Source organism: Dermochelys coriacea, chromosome 9, assembly GCF_009764565.3.
Source record: "Dermochelys coriacea isolate rDerCor1 chromosome 9, rDerCor1.pri.v4, whole genome shotgun sequence".
In the NCBI taxonomy this organism is placed as follows: domain Eukaryota; kingdom Metazoa; phylum Chordata; order Testudines; family Dermochelyidae; genus Dermochelys; species Dermochelys coriacea.
The window spans coordinates 98,786,334-98,801,190 of record NC_050076.1 but is presented as its reverse complement, the minus strand read 5'-3'; the positions used below and the strand labels follow the sequence as shown (position 1 = coordinate 98,801,190).

The window sequence follows — 14,857 nt, the reverse complement described above, 5'->3', positions numbered from 1 at the left end:
TGCTCTCTATAAATATTTCAGAGGGATAAATACAGGAGAGGGAGAGGAATTATTTAAGCTCAGCACCAATGTGGACACAAGAACAAATGGGTATAAACTGGCCACCAGGAAGTTTAGACTTGAAATCAGACGAAGGTTTTTAACCATCAGAGGAGTGAAGTTTTGGAATAGCCTTCCAAGGGAAGCAGTGGGGGCAAAAGATCTATCTGGTTTTAAGATTCTACTTGATAAGTTTATGGAGGAGATGGTATGATGGGATAATGGGATTTTGGTAAGTAATTGATCTTTAAATATTCAGGGTAAATAGGCCAAATCCCCTGAGATGGGATATTAGATGGATGGGATCTGAGTTACCCAGGAAAGAATTTTCTGTAGTATGTGGCTGGTGAATCTTGCCCATATGCTCAGGGTTTAGCTGATTGCCATATTTGGGGTCGGGAAGGAATTTTCCTCCAGGGCAGATTGGAGAGGCCCTGGAGGTTTTTCACCTTCCTCTGTAGCATGGGGCATGGTTGACTTGAGGGAGGCTTCTCTGCTCCTTGAAGTCTTTAAACCATGATTTAAGGACTTTAATAGCTCAGACATGGGTGAGGTTTTTCGTAGGAGTGGGTAGGTGAGATTCTGTGGCCTGCATTGTGCAGGAGGTCAGACTAGATAATCAGAATGGTCGCTTCTGACCTTAGTATCTATGAATCTATGAATCTAAGGTGCTGAGAAATTCTTTATCTAAACCTTGTCCTGATGTGATATTTAACCAGTTTCATTTAGTTGTTATCTCCTTGATCTTCCTCATCCTTATTACTAATGATCATTGTCCTGTTCTGGAGACTGGTACTATCATCCTGCTAGTATATTGGAATTCTTCGGATTTGGGATTTGTGTCAATAGAGATTATACTCCATGGATCCATCAGATGCTATGTCTCGTTGTGTTCTATGGAATATGTTAAGTTTAGTGCTACTCCCACATCTCTATGTCCTGGTCTGTCCTCCTTGTATAGTTCGTAGTACTGTTGTGCTTTCTAACACAATCAGGCAGCTGAGAGTATTTTGCCCATGAGTCTTATGCAACCTCTGGAACCCAAAGTGAAACCTAGAATGTGAAGTTTAAACCACAACTTCCTTTGTTAGATGTACAGAAACAGAGTCCGACAGACTCTGAGCAGGCAGACCTTAAGTGTGCCTGCATCATGTGAGAGACCCATTACATCAGATGCCCGCTGTTGACTACATATGACTGAGGCTGAGAGTTGGTCATGAAGGTCATGGATTCCATGATTTTACGTGACCTCTGCAACTTCAGCCCTGGGTGGTGGGCTTGGGCTGTCAGCCATGGGTGGCGGGGCTCAAGCTTTCGTGAATTATTGTTTGTTGCCTGTGTCGTATTTGTGACAATCTCAGCCTTACACATGTCTAATTTTAAAGAAACAGTGCCATAATATTCTATAACTATGACACTATCCCTTTCATTTTTGTCATTCTGCCATATTTCAGTAATGCTTCTTAGTTTACAGTCCTCTTCCATTGCCAAGCTTCCTATTTTTGTTTTTAAGCTTCTCCCCTAGCATTTTTGGATTCCAGTTCTAACTGGGTTCTCTAGGCCCTTTTGAAATTCAAATAAATAATAATATAATATAGAGATGTTTATATTGTTTGTATGACCATTTGTCTGCTTTTATTTAACTTTAATTGTGATGCCCTCTTATATTTCTGGAATATCCCCCTGTCATCTCAACCTGCCCCATTCTAGCTTGGCTACAATTTCTGTCTTCTTTATACCACCTTAGAGACTAACAAATTTATTAGAGCATAAGCTTTCGTGAGCTACAGCTCACTTCATCCGATGCATCCGATGAAGTGAGCTTTAGCTCACGAAAGCTTATGCTCTAATAAATTTGTTAGTCTCTAAGGTGCCACAAGTACTCCTTTTCTTTTTGCGAATACAGACTAACACGGCTGCTACTCTGAAACCTGTCTTCTTTATGACCAGATACCCTGTTATGTTTGTATAACTGGCATTCCTAGTAGATGTCTTTGTCTGCCTTGAATGCTGTTTTTCCCTGGCCTCTAGTTTAAATAACACATTCAAACCTTGTCAGTTTTCTGCATCAACAGTCTGATTCTAGTTAGTCTCTACCTTCCCCAAAAAGTTCCCCAGTGCCTAATCAATGGAAAGTCCTCCTCCCTCTAGCATCTTCTCATCCATGGGTTGAAACTCTGACGTTTCTCCTGTTTAGCTGGCCCTGGGTATGGAACTGGAAGGATTTCAGGGCAAGCTACTGTACAGCCTCCTCTCCAGTAGTTTAAATTTAGTTTCCAGGGCCTCCCTCCTATACCTTCCTGTGCCACTTGTACCAATATGAGGCTAGCCTAGATTTCCTGTGACAACGGCCATCTTAACACCCAGTAGGTAAAACACCTTAATGGTTCTCATGGTCACCACTAGCTAATGATAGAATCTCTTATCAGCACAGCCACCTTCTCAGTAGCTGAGGGATCTTCCTCATTCTTGACCTCTGCAGGAAGACAGGTGCTGTCTAAGGGTGTTTGTCCCTCCATCCTGCCTGCACAAAAGGTTGGTACAGTGGTAACACGTATTATATATTTTGTGAGGATAAACTCCTCCACTCGTTATTGTACCACATTTCGTTATTTCTGTTTTTTTACTAAACTATAATACAACGACCAGCCATCCAATACTCAGGGAGCCCTCCAGAGTTGTTTAAAAATGCACTAATAAATAAATATGTCCATTCAATACCCCCCGATTGGATCAAGTAACCCAGTTACAACATGCTTGGACCATAAATGAATGGATTCCCTCACCCAATCCTCAACCCCATCCAACACCCACCAAGAAGAAAAGGCAGGCCCCCGGGGGCTGACCAGCTGGGGTTGTTCTCTGGAGAGGATGCAAGTTCCAAAGGTCCAAACCGATAACTTAGTATCCTAATGCGTTTTGTGCATTATTGCCTGCAATCTGGTAATGCGTGAATCGTTGTTTTACCGTCCAATCTGATAGCATGTGTTAGCTATGACACCCTCTATGGGAGTCCTTTCAACACTGGCCTCTTGTGATACCTTTGTTTGTTGAACTTTGCTTCCTTTGTTTTCTTTCCTCAGGACAATCGGTTCAATGTTGCCACAAGACTCCTCATTGCTTCCATCATATACATGTAAATAGACGTGTGGTTCGGAGTTCTCAGTATTTTTATCCAGAAAACTACAATAAGATAAATTTAGACTAAGGTTTGAGCACATAATTATAGAGTGATGTGAAACAAAGAGAGAATTAAAAATACCCAGCTAAAACCTACAGCACTAAATACTGCACAACGCCCTAGTTAATGTTACACAACACTATCAATCAGACTGTTCTTTGATCCATTCTTTTTCATTTCACCCCTCAGAACCTTTCTGGGCTATACAGGGCTCTGTGCTTTACACAGAAATAAAGCTACCAGCATAGTGAGTGTATGTGCGTGTGATACCTCTGGCGCCTGTTTGGTTTGCTATGTGAAACAAGCTGTTGACCTCAGTCCATATCTATTGGGCAGGTATCCATGGTGCACAGCCAACATGGCAATCAGCACTAATGGACTAATGCTGTGTCAGTCACAGCCCAGAGGCCAAGAACTGAGTGGGCAGAGGCCAGTGGCTGCTGACTCCCTCACCAAGGGTCTGATCCGAAGACCACTGAACTATTGACGTTGATGGGCTTTGGATCAGGCCTGGAGTTCCATTTCATCCCCCCACAACAGATCTGACCGTCTCCCTAACCCTGCTCCCATCCAAAGCACTCAGCTACCTCCTCTCCCCATCCATCATCTTACTGTTGCCAGCCCATCTGCTTGCTCCATCCGACCACTGGGCTCCCCTATCACAGCCAGTCAACTTTCCTTGCCATGCTGATTCCCAGCCTAATGGTCAGGGTTGGGGGTGGAAGTGGAGTTCAGTGAGGGTCTCCTGTTGCAGGGAAATAGGGCAGGTCAGGACTCACTTTAGCCAACAATAGGTCCACCCTGTCTCCCCATTACTCCTGCCATTGCAAACCCCAAACTTGTCTCTCCCATCCCTCAACAAGACAGCTCAGTGCCTGCCCAGCTGCCCCTAGAGGTTGAACCCTGGTGGTTTTTCCAGTGCTTCTCTGGGCCAGCAGTAGACAAGACAGTCCTTGGCCACAACAGAGAGGTTAATTTTTGTTCCCCCTTGTTCAAAGGGAGGAACTGATGCAGCAGCTGTTAGGTCATTTGACGATCTCATGAAGGGCCGAGAGTGTGGGTTTGCAAACCTTTGTGCCTACAGAGTCCTTGTTGGTGAGGCTGTGGTAGCAGCCCTGTCCCACTGTGAATATGCACAGAGAGGAGGGCGTTGGTTTGTAAACACCTTACTCTGGTAATTTTGTCCTTTGTTAAAGACGCTGAAGATCAGGTGAGAGTAGGGTCACCAACATTGTATTTCAAAAATAAGGGACTGTTTTCTTAGTATCCAGGTCCCACTCCTCCTCCCAATATGATTATTTATTTTCATCATCATTATTAATAGTAATTAGCAGCACTCACCTACATTTGCCCAGCGTATTTCTTGCTGTTTTCTGCAGCACTCAGCAACTCCTGATCTTGTACAGAGATGAAGAAATAAGGGACATTCCTTGTAATAAGGGACTTTTGGCAGCCCTAGGTGAGAGGGAGGAATTGGATGCACAGGGAAGTGAAAACCCACAGGCCCTGTTCAATTCCCTCTATTCCCAGTTCTGCTACTGATCTGCTGTGTGATCTTGTGAAAGTAATTTTGTCCCTCTCTGCCCGTTTCCCCTCCCACATATTGTCTGTCTTTTCTGGTTACGCTGCAAGTTCTTTCAGACAGAGGCTGTCTGTTATTCTGTGTGTGTGCGATGCCTAGCACAATAGGGCCCCAGTTTTAGTTGGGACCTCTGGGCACAACAGTAAAAATAATAGTAATAAATTCTCCTAAGTAGCATGTTTTTGTTACTGATTTATTTTTGGCTTATCAGAAAGGTTATTAATAGTGGGCTGCTCTCTCTAATTGAAATTTTAAGTGCAAGTTTATCTCGACTATAACCCTCTATTGTAACTATGTCTCTAGATCCCTTATACTGGCTAATCCTAATAACCGGCTCAGCTTCCCTGAACATTATTTGATTCTTTTCTTAACATAATAGGCCAGAAGCTGAAATATACATTTTGGAGAAGGACCTAAGTTCCCTAGAACGGATGCATGACTGTACCTTAGGGTGAATGAATTACAGATGTAGAACTCATTTCACCTGCTGTTTTAGTGAACATGCCTATGAAAGGTTGGCCATCTACTCAATTGTAATCAAGGAAATCTCCTTGTTCAAAGCCAGCCTTGTAAAACTCATTTAGCTCATTCTTATGAATGGCTAATTAATTTAATAGAAGTTTCGTGTATCCAATTTGAAAGATAAATAGAGTCCTCTTGACCAACATAAGTAGGGACAGAAAGCAAGTAGCAAAAACTCACACCCTAGCTGCTGACTCAAATAACCTACCACTTTAGAAGCAATCGAACTTTGCTGAATTGTTTCAGTGTAACTGTGTTTTTCTACAAGCGATAGTGCTAATGAAATAACTTCCTAATGCCTTTAAAATACATTGCCTCCTGGGATGTGGAATTTGGTCAGAAAAGACAGATTTTAATTTCATCCTGATTTCATTGTTGGGGGTGGGGGGGGGGCATTTGGATTTTTTTTCCAAACAGTTGTTAGATGTTTTTTCTTATTTTAGCTAGGTGAGACATTCCTTTTACAGCCTGTTGATCCATTTACCGCCCTAACCCCATGTCCCAAAATATGAAGCTTCACCTATGTCCAATCACTCATGTCAAGCTAAGTCTACAGCAATGTGTTGCAAAAATGTTGGCTTTTGAGCGGAAAAGCACAAAAGTTGGGTGATGAGTAGTAAGAACAGAAATTTTTGTTATTATATACAGTTTTTGAAAAAGTCCCTTTTCTGACCCCTTCCATGAGTAGGACAAGTATTTTCATATTTTTTGTGTGAAGGAAAACATTAAAAAATTGCAGACAAATGACTTAAAATCAGAACCCATTTTCATGCCACTGGCGGTTTCTTAGAACTCAAGGGAGCACCAAGTACTTTCAAAATAGTTCAACACATGAGCCATTACCTGCTTTTTGAAGAAAAAAATACATTTAGTAGAGGCAAATCTTTATTTAATTAATCACAGAGTAAAGGTTTCTTGTCTTCCTTTGCAGTTACCCAGCCATAAAAAAATATGAAGTACCTGAAGGTAGCTCCTACTGGGACTAATTCAGTCCAGACAGCTCCAAGTATGTTCATTAAACTCTGGCTGTGTTTCGCACAGGTGGGGAAGGTTAGGTGGCAACAGATAGAGAATGGTACTGATTGTGTTAAGCATAAAACACCATCTGTTTTGCAAGCAGGAAAAGGAACAAAATCTGCATGTCTTGAATGATAGTGTCCTGCTGCTAAAAGTCAGCTTTTTTTTTTTTGCGCTACATTTTCAAGCTTCATAATAGAGCAGCTAAAATGTATGTTAAAAAAGAATACCATAAGAACACCATAAGAACATAAATCAGGAGGCTGGTGAAAAGATGCTAAATTCTAAACCATCAAAGTGGCTTTCAGGTTTGCAGCACTTAAGGAATGGAGAGAATTTTAAACAAGTATTGTGTTTGGCATGATACAGAGAGAAAATAAAGTAGTGCTTAATTCCAAGAGTTTTTAAGTGTAGGAATGGCTCTAACTGCTCTTACAGTGCAAAATGTCTTTTTTTGACTGCTGTCTTCTGTTCACTTTTGGACAGAAAACTATGACTGAGTAGAGCAAAACTTGCATTTAGTGATGAGAAAATAAGGAGTATAATAATTTAATTATTACTTTTTCATCAATAGTTAATCCCAGAAATATAATTTATAATGTATCAACATTAGAATAACCAGAACATTAAATATTATATTTTCTCTCAGTAATAATAATATAGGCCCAGATTCATCAAAGCACTTTCAGACATGCTTTTCTTTATCAGCATGTGATTATGTCTCACTAAAGTCAGTGGAGATTCCATCCCACTTGTAATTAGCTTTAAGCATGTGCTTTGCTAACTCTGGGCTTTAATTTCCCCACAAAATAATTTTAACTTGGGGGTTAGGATGAGCCCGGGCTAAAATACAGCATCCTGCCATCCCAAGTCATACTTCCATTGGGACATGAAAATCTGCAACTGCTACAGGACTACCAAAGGACTACTACAGCTCAATCCAAAACTTAGTACTATGTGCTGGGGCCTCTTATATCACTGGACTTACATTGGAAGCCGTTGAAAAGTCAATATTTGCCAACATAGAGGCCTGCTCCTGGTCCCACTGATGTCCACAGTAAAACTCCAGTGCAAGGAGGGTTTGGGCAAATGCTGCTTTTACTTCAGAGAAATGATGCCCTTTCCTTGGAAATTCAGAGGCTGGGAGTTTACCAGGCTGTCTCTCAATGGCATGTAAGGGTTGATCCTACTCTTGGACATATAGTGGAAAATCCATTGCAGCACATGGAAGTAGGTGTATGGCATGGGCAGAGTTAAAGGAGACTTACGGGTTTCAATTCTGGCAGGGCTGACCCAGCGCTTCCTCCTTGGGAGCAAGATCATCGGAGTTCCAGGCCCTTTATTATGTGTTTCTTTGGGGTACACACAGCCTTCAAAGTCAAAGTCTTCTCTGCTGTGTGTGGACGCTAAGGGGGAAATCCTGGCTCCATTGAACTCAGTGACAAAACTCCCACTGATTTCTATAGGGTGAAGAATTCCCCCTAAGCAGCTAAGTGGGTGGCAAACTCCAGTGGATGCAGATGAGGGTGGCTATGTGGGTAGGCTGGTTTAGCAGTCTGTGATCCCCTTTTCCCCCTGACCTCAGTAAAGGGCTCTGTGAGTTGCAGAGGAAAAGATCCCAGAAGGTGGGGACGAGGGCTGCGGTCCAGTGCATCTTTTCTTTGATCCCATCTGAGATTCCACATGAGTTAATGCTGACCTTTGTCACAACTGAACTCTGGTCATTGCCCTTGCACCAAATGAGAGGGTTGGTGGGGGTTGGGGGGAGGAGACTGAGTGGCCAGTTGGGGCCCCATGAGGTGCTGGGGGCAAGGAAACAGTGAGTAAAGCCACACAATCTCTATGCAGACAGATCCTTGGTTCTGAGAGCCAAGCACTCTGCAGAGGAAGAGGCAAACCTTTCCATCCCTCAAAGTGAAGAATGCAAAAGCATACTCCGCATGGGAAAACTGATGGAGTTTCTCAACCTCTGAGCAGGAAGAGCTGCAGGTAGCAGCTTGTGGCTTAGGGCACATGGGAATCTTGTGAAATGAAAGGCGCTTGGGAAGTACCAGGCATAGTGTCCATGAATTTCAACAGACCTATGGGAGACCTCAGCACTTCTAAGAATCAGATCTCGGATTGAGGAGCCTAGGTATGAACTCAGGAGCAGGCTTCTGTTTTAGAAAGCGTATCCTGCTCCATTTAGGCCCTAAAATCTGTACTGGTAAGACTAAGTGTTCGGGCTATCACAGAATTGCAGAGTTGCCACAATTGTATTGGGAGCTTTGTGATATCTGGTGTCTTTCTTAAAGCCCCCGCTCCTGGAGCTATGTGGCTCCATGAGAAAGAAGTAAGTTCCTTGCCCTCTTAATGATGGAGAAAAGCTTGAATACATGACCCGCGTACAACCTAAATTCTCAAGAAAAGAAGGCAAAGAAAAAGAATCCCATATTTATTATTTTTCAAAACGTCATGTTGTTTAAGCCAATCTCACAGTTTTGGGGGGCCTGCCTCATGATTTTGGAACCCTTGGGATGGACAATCTGGTAATTAGCTCTTTTGTTTTAGAGCTCTGAGGCTCATCCCACAAACCCTTCCCCCAAACACAAGTAGTCTTGACTTTTGTCATTGGGCTGTCAACGTGGACATGGGCTTCCAGCATCTGGCTTATGGTGTTGCATCTAGCGGGCAGGGAAGAGGAATTGGTGAGTGTGCTCTGAGACCACTTGGAACGGCCTGCTTCTGCTAAGAATACCCTCTTACTGTTCTTGGGGGGGCGGAAGGAGAATTTGACTGGACAGCGGGAGAGGAGAAAAATCCAAATGCATGTGTGGGAGGGAGGGGGGTTGCTCCCCCAAACCACCCCCTTTTGGTTCTTCGGTTAATCATTGGTGGGCGAAGGGAGATAGGGCCAGCTCATTGGCTGCTGCATGCCCTCTCTTGCCTATTTAAGTTAAATCTGGGCTGTGTGGAAGCCTCCTTTTCTCCAGTTAGCTGCCCCTCGGCTGTAGATGGGAAGCTGTGCCACTGATAGTGCTGTGGGTCTGATTTCAGGGCTCAAGTTGGCAGGTGGCCCAGTGGGTTTTTTTGCTCTCTTGTAGCCCCCAAAAGGCACAGCTGGGTTAGAAACAACAGGATTTGAGGTTCCTATAACGCTGCTACGATTACTGAGGTGCAACTTGTGACCAGTGTCCAGGGTGGGCGAAGGCTAAAAGGGCCTGCTCTCAGAGGTAGACAAGACCTGGGGTTGTCCAGTTGGACCTTGTACTCCTGGTGGGGGAGGGGCTTGAAGTCTTTACTGCCTCAGCTTCCCCTGCCCAACCTTGTGGCCTCTGTTACTTGCCCCCAGCCCCATGCAGTAGGGGCAGGTAGAGGTTGCAGAATGCAACTGAGTCCGTGGACTAGACTGGGCAGGGACTAGACTATCCTGAGTTGATTGGCTCCTGGTAACAGTCTTGGAACCAGTTAAACCATGGTAACACTGGAACCAATTAAATGCCTGGTACATGAGAGCTGAGAAGGGCAATGGAGTGCCTTCCCCAAAGTTTAATTAATACAGTTGCAGCCTGCCATTTAAACCCATCCCATGTGTCTGTCAGTCATTCTTCTGAGTGTCCTGGTCAATGAAGTGCTCCCAGGGTGACTGACAGAGATCCCTCCTTCTCCCGCTTAATGGTTATTGGCAGAACAAGATCTTTAAACAAATATTTATTGGCTACTTCAACTTGAATTCCTGGGAGCGTAAACAAACCATCTGAGATAGCAGCCCTGGTCATTTACACCTTTCCTAAATGCTTGTCAGACCCCACCTCCACCCACCGCCTTCACCTCATAAGGTTTAGATTGGGAGACCAGCAGACTGGAAAGGCCTTATTTCTGCTTTTAACTTACGGCTTTTGAAAAGGTTTTCAAATTATTAGGATTCACAGGTTGCAAATGCCCAGGCAGGCTTTTTAGAATGACAGCCCAGGATGGGACAGGTTTCCAGGAGGTTTGCTTCATTGCATAGGCCTGAAGGCTGCTCTAATTTATCTCATATGGAATGATCCCCAGGAACCATTCTGCCAGCCCAGGACTTCTGGAATAAAGTGCAGTGTCATCGCACCCATCAGAACCCTCTTTATCAGAACGCACCCACACTGAAAGGGAGCAAGTGGTGGCTGTCACAGGGTAGCTGGTCCCTGTGAATAAACTAGGTCCAGCATCCCTGTGTCAGAGCGGGTGGCCCCAACTGAACCAATTAAAGGGGGCAGGGCTACACCTGGGGCTCTGAAGATGGGTGGGGGGCAGGAAGTGGTGGACAGAGTGGGGCAGGCTGTGTCTCCAGCCCCAGAGGAGTGGAGCTAACTCCTGTGCTGGGGGCCTGGAGCAAGGTGCTCAGGGAAGTAGCCCTGGGGCTGCTGTTCCAGAAGGAGAAGGAAGCTGGCTGAGAAGGGTGAGCTGAAGATTTGTTTGTGTTTGGTTTGCTTATATTTGAAAAATTCCCCATTTAAGAGAGAGTGGGCAGGGCAGTGTGTGTCTGAGAGCTGGGGAGAAGTTTTATGCCAACCAAGGACATACGGGGGGAACCTCTGATGACTGTTTAAGGCAACTTTGTTCATTCAATTGGCACCTCTTAAAATGAGCATACTGGTTGCAGGGCTGTCAGCGTATCCATTTCTGGGTGTTTGTCTCTTGGGTGCACATGTGAGAATGGTGGAGGGCAAAGTGGTGGAAAGCCCAAGGAAATACATACCCATGCTGTGAGATTTGGTGTGGGAGGGTTGTGCTAGGGAAATTCACCATTTCAAATCTATATCTTGAATGGGATGTGAAACCAAGGTCCAAGCCACTTACAGTCACTAACAATATCTTTATAAGAGTACACGTATTAACTCCAGCACCAAACAGAATTCCCTCTGTGGTGTCATTTGGACATAATAGTCCTCGCTTCTTGTCCTAAATTATTGAGATGGGTTTCTCAAAGCTGTTAATCATCTTTTATATTCCAGCCCAGAGGTAATAGGTGGAGTGAATTAAAGCACCTTTTGTTTTCTTTGCAGAATTTGTATAAGGCTTAGTTAATCTTTGTAAATTGCTTATAGATTCTCGTTTAAAAAGCACTATATAAGTGTCAAAAATCCTTTCTATGTAATGCAACTCAGACGTTTGTAGCAGGTGGCACCAACCGCCAAGGCTAATTTGATGACACTGAGAGAAGTTGCATTCAATGTGGACAAGATGAAATAGTCGGACTAGACTATTTTATGCACCTAGATTAGATTATGCACCAAGACTAGATTATGCACCTAGGAGCTGGAGTCTGATCAATTTTGCATTAGCTTTAGCAGCAGCTATAACATGAAGAAATCTTATTTTGTTTCCCAAGAAGGCACTCTTCTTGGTCGCATTTGGTGATGTAACTTCAAGCTTTTTTTCACATAAGGTATAAAATGTTAATATAATTTTTGACCACACAGATCTTTTAGCGAGTAATTATATTAATTAAAAACACTTAATGGATGTTCTAGAGTTGAAAGGTTGAAATCCAGCAGTGGAACATGTGTACCTAATAACATAAATATTGAAAGCCCCCACTGTGCCAAGCCATAGCAAGAGCATTTTTTGCCAGCATACTTCTGGGATCATTAACGATTAATTAGTGTGTATTATAATGTAAAGCAAATGTTACCTTAGCTACTGGGGCTGCTGTCATTTGAGAGGGAAACTTTCCAGTTGGTCACCCCCTATGTAATGAAAACTGCATCATAGTCTGCCATCTTGTGGACAAAGGTGCAAATTTCACCACCAAAATGAAACAAATGAACCTTTCTTAGCAGTATCCCCACTCTGTTGACAAGACACTTTACAGAACATATTTTATCAGTGCTGGAGAATGGCTAACGAGTCTTACCTTAGCGGCAATTGATTTCAAAATAGAACAACGCAACAGCGAATGTTTTGTGGTGTATTTATGGGGGAAATGACTGAAATTAAAATAAGAGCACCTACTAAATAGCTAGAGATTGAGCAATGCACAGTAAAGTTGTTTAAAAAATAATAAAAAAGAACATATATGGGATTGTATGGCTGTAAACTGAATTACCTGAACAAAAAATAAGTTTATTATTACTCTGCTTATAACTCGCCTTGTTGTTCCAAGGTGTTACAGTCCAAGTTGTTTGTGAGATCATCTGGTTGGAGACTGCTTGGCCTTTCAGCTTGTTACAGTGGGATGAGTTCTAAGGTGGAAACTTGTTCTTCTGCAGACTTCAGTTTTACATTCTTTTCAGCAAAATCTACAAGTTCAGGTTTGAACAGCATAGTTTTAGATGCATCCGTTATGTTTTTGCTGATGTACTGTAGCTCTCTTGAGAACTGTGCTCTTCATCAATGGGGAAAATATTTAGGTCCTGATTCTGCAAAGAGATACCCAAAAGATGGCCCACTGAGTTCTGTGGGGCTTCATGCAGGCACTGAAGTTTGACTGTATATCTCATTGCAGATCTGGACTGAAGACATTTGCTTTAATACTCTTTCATTAATGAAATGTCCCTGGAGTCCCATGCTTCAGAAAGGGTGATAAGACTTAGCCCAAAAGATAAGACCCCAATTCTGCAAACACTTTCACACATACTTAACTTTTTAAATGTGAATAGTCTCGTTCAACTCAAGATTGCACAGTATGTTTGGTGATATTTCGCATGCCACAGCCATGTGATAAAAATGTATCAGTGTACTTCCCTAAAGCATGTCTGTTCAGATACCTTCAATCCAGACAGTAATTGTGAAATGAATGACTTTTTAGTTCAACTTCATTTTCAAAAGAGAAAGAATCATCTGATTTATGTATGTCTGTTTTGTGAATAAAAAGTGTGCATGTACCCATGCCTTGTAACTCTATATTTTAAGCAAGTAGGATCTTTACAGGACAATTTAAAAGACTTTTTTTTATAATTTATGTCAACATTTGATATAATATCTTTAAAATCTGTAACTTTAATGTGAATATGAACTTAATTGGTGAAAGTTCTAAAAGTAGCTACATTTCAAATATATAATTTTAAATTAATTTAAAAATTTGAATAATACTGTAGAAACATAAAACAAAGGGTTAGAATTTCTTTTCTGTTACAGTGGCACAGCATAAATCCAGAAGGATTAAATTTGGGGAGTTATTCCTGATTTACACCAGTGTAAACACTGAGATACAAATATGGCCTAAAGCAGCAAGAAAATGTAAAAATCAATATATCTTTTTTTATACTTCTATAAACTTGAATTAATTCTGGAAGTTTTAAAGTTGCAGTATGGGTTTACAATAGTGACACTTAAAGGCCCTGCATTGTGGTGATGTTTAGCAGATAAGACAATAATATTAACTTTTCCACTGCTGAAATATACAACTTGTAGTGCAAACATCAGGGTAAGTTTGCCCTTCTCTTTGCTGTGACCTCTTCAAAAAGATGCCTCTTTCCCTTTCCATAACCCCTTCCACTTTATATTAAATGGCACGTGTAATTTAATTGTTATATTTATTAAATGGGTTGTATCTAATTTTATAAATGAATGGTGGCTGTGATGGACAGAATTGTATTATAAACGGTGGTAACTGACTAATTGTTAGTATGAATCAGCTGGGAGTTGGAGTTTGCCACTCATTGGGACTGTCTTAATAACTCATATGATTACTTATTTAACATAAGTAAACTTATGGTTCATGCTTCCCTGGGGCATTGCTATTATTTTCTAACTCACAGATATATTCCATTAGATTTTCAACCATTACAAATTTTTTATCTGTTTTATTCAAATAATGTTTCAAATGACAGGTTCATTCCTGAAGATGGCACAGCGAAGAGCAGATGTGTGCAGCCATTCTAGCCACATTGGTATTTTGTCAGGTTATAGATAGATACTGATATTAATCCATCTCCAATTGAAATGATTGAAATATTGGTCCAGGATCCATTTGTGGGTTATGAACTCTTTTCTCTTATCTGGCTGGCCTGCACAAATTCTCTGCTGCTTATGGCACCTAAATTACAAATATTGCCCAAGATCCTCAGCTATTGGCTATCTCTGCCCTTCTAGTGGAATGAACTGTGTAGCAAAAACTTCCACAGGAGGAAACTTACAGAGGTTCCTAGCCCTGTTCAGCACTTTTGTGTGCGTGTGTTTGTGTAATTGGGGGATATAGACCCTAATTTTCAAAATACACTAAAAATGGGCAAATTCTACATCCAAGAACCTACATTTTCATTAGATATAAGATACTTCTGGGTTTAATTGCATAACACTCAGCTGCCAAGGTGAAGAGTCACCTCATTAAAAACCTAAAAAGTATATATAATGTACAACTCATCAACATATTATACTCAGTCTGTGCTGTGGAAGTGATTTCTAATGTGCTTTGGGAGAAGTAGGAACCTGGTGGTCTCTTCCGCTGACTTCCTAGGTAGCTTTGAGAAAGTCACATTAATCCTTCCCTGCTTCTGTTTCTACACGTGTAAGTTGGGGACAATAATATTCACCTGCTTCAGAGAGGTGCTGTG

General features: G+C 42.1%; 1 long non-coding RNA gene across 1 annotated transcript in view; it reads left to right on the top strand.

The window, feature by feature from the left end:
* The first annotated feature begins 10,615 nt into the window (after positions 1-10,615).
* The window catches only part of LOC122455730, a 72,701-nt gene continuing 68,459 nt past the window's right edge, over positions 10,616-14,857 (top strand). Inside the window, exons 1-2 of the long non-coding RNA XR_006274170.1 lie at positions 10,616-10,758; positions 13,440-13,541. This is a non-coding gene — a long non-coding RNA (uncharacterized LOC122455730). The remainder of the gene's footprint in view (positions 10,759-13,439; positions 13,542-14,857) is intronic.